Source organism: Ruditapes philippinarum, unplaced genomic scaffold (genome assembly GCF_026571515.1).
Source record: "Ruditapes philippinarum isolate M1 unplaced genomic scaffold, ASM2657151v2 ctg2887_1_1_1_1, whole genome shotgun sequence".
Classification (NCBI taxonomy): Eukaryota; Metazoa; Mollusca; class Bivalvia; order Venerida; family Veneridae; genus Ruditapes; species Ruditapes philippinarum.
In genome coordinates this window covers 1-2,374 of record NW_026866476.1, presented here as the reverse complement: position 1 = coordinate 2,374, position 2,374 = coordinate 1, and positions in this window count along the sequence as shown.

The following is a 2,374-nucleotide window of genomic DNA, read 5'->3' as shown; positions in this document are numbered from 1 at the left end:
TGCGAGTGTTTGGTTTCTGCATTATGGCTTGAGGAACAAGAAATTCAAAGTCTTTTCTTGTGCTGTGTCATAAATTAATGATTTTATAGACTAATATATCAACAAAGCTGCTCCGTTCTTTTTTTAATGTTGTTGTATTTTTTAGTAAGTTATTATAATTATTAATATTGGAAAATAAGAACTGATATGACTGTGCCTCAGAGATTTTGCACTTTCCACAGTTCCTCGTGAACAGTCCAAATAAAAGCGTTTACAACTTGCAACTATTCGTTAGTGTGCCCATTGATGCTCTTGGTGATCTCTCCGTTCCGAAATGTAAGATATATTTATGTATTCTTAACATTGTGTTAAAATATTTATTCAGATATTTCATTTATGTAAATAAAACTATCAATGAAAATGTGTAATATAGATAATTATATAATTACAAATATTTTTATGCCACCGCAGCATCTGCGATGCGGTGGCATATAGCGATTCACCTGTGTGTGTGTGTGTTTGTTTGTTTGTGTGTTATATAGATTATATAGTGAACTTCAAAAATCTTCTTGTGAAAAACCAATGGTCCAATTTCAACCAAACTTGGCAGGATTGATCCCTGGGTGAAGGGCTTCCAAAAGTTTTTCAAAGAAATTTATTCCATGCAGAAATCTGGTTGCCATGGCAACCAAAAGGAATTATAAGAATAAATTTAAAAAATCTTCTTGTAAAGACCCAAAAGGCCTAGAGCTTACATATTTTGCATAAAGCATTGTCTGGTAGATCTCTACCAAGATTGTTCAAATTATAGCCCTGGGGTCAAAATCGGCCCCGTCCCGGGGGTCATTGATTTTCACTATATGTACATATAGTAAAAACTTAAAATACCTTCTTGTAAAGGCCTAAAAGGCCTAGAGCTTTGATATTTTGCATAAAGCATTGTCTGGTTGACCCTTACCAAGATTGTTCAAATGATAGCCCTGGGGTCAAAATCGGCCCCGCCCCGGGGTCATTGATTTTCACTATATGTACATATAGTAAAAACTTAATATACCTTCTTGTAAAGACCCAAAAGTCCTAGAGCTTAGATATTTTGCGTAAGGCATTGTCTGGTAGACTTCTACCCAGATTGTTCAAATTATAGCCCTGGGGTCAAAATCGGTCCCGCCCCGGGGGTCATTGGTTTTCCTTATATGTATATATTAAAAACTTATAGTAAAAACTTTAAAAAAATCTAGCAATTGACAAATGCTAAAAGTTAGATATTTTGCATGAAACATTGTGTAGTGAACCTCTAGCAAAAGTGTTCAAATTATAGCCCTGGGGTCAAAATCGACCCCGCCCCGGGGGTCATTGATTTTCAATATATACATATAGTAAAAAATCTTATTGTCTGAAGGTACAAGGCTTAGAGCTTTAATATTTGTTATATAATATAATCTATAGGTACTCTACCAAAGTTGTTCAAATTTTGCCTCTAGTGTCAAAATTAGCCCCGCCCCGGGGGCCATAGGTTTTCCTTATATGTATATAGTAAAAAATTAGAAAATCATCTTCTCTAAATTTACAAATTCTAGAGGTTAGATATTTTGCATAAAACATTATGTAGTGAGCCTCTAGCAAGATTGTACAAATTATAGCCCTGGGGTCAAAATTGGTCCTACCCCAGGGGTCATTGATTTTCACCATGTACATATAGTAAAAAAAAAAACTTCTTGTCTGAAGGTACAAGGCTTAGAGATTTTATATTTGGTATGTAATATCATGGGTCCTCCACTAAAGTTGTTTTAAGTATGCCCCTAGTGTTAAAATTGCCCTGCTACAGAGGCGATAGTTTTCCTTATATGTATAAAGTAAAAACTTGAAAAAACTTCTTCTCTGAATTGACAAAGCCTAGAGGTTAAATATATGGCATGAGACTTTGCGAAGTGAACCTCTACCAAGATTGTTCAAATTATAGCCCTTTGGTCAAAATTGGTTCCACCCCGGGGGTCATTGATTTTCATTATGTACATTAAAGTAAAAAAAAAATTGTCTGAAGGTACAAGGCATAGAGCTTTCATGTTTGCTATATAATATCATCTATAGGTCCTCTACCAAAGTTGTTCAATTTTTTCCCTTGGTGTCAAAATTGGCCCTGTCCGGGGGCAGTGATTCTCATTATGTACACAGAGTAAAAACAGAAAATAAAACAAATGTTTTCTGAATGGGGGAAAGCTACAGCTTAGATATTTGACTTGAAATGTTGTTTGGTGGACCTGTATCAAGATTGTTTTGAATTAAACCCTTGGGTCAAAATTTTGCCTTGCCCAAGGGGAAAGTGTCCTACTTTCTTATCCTTTGATGTACAGCAATGAAATTTTGACCATGTGCACAGTTTAAGTTGTAAAATTGA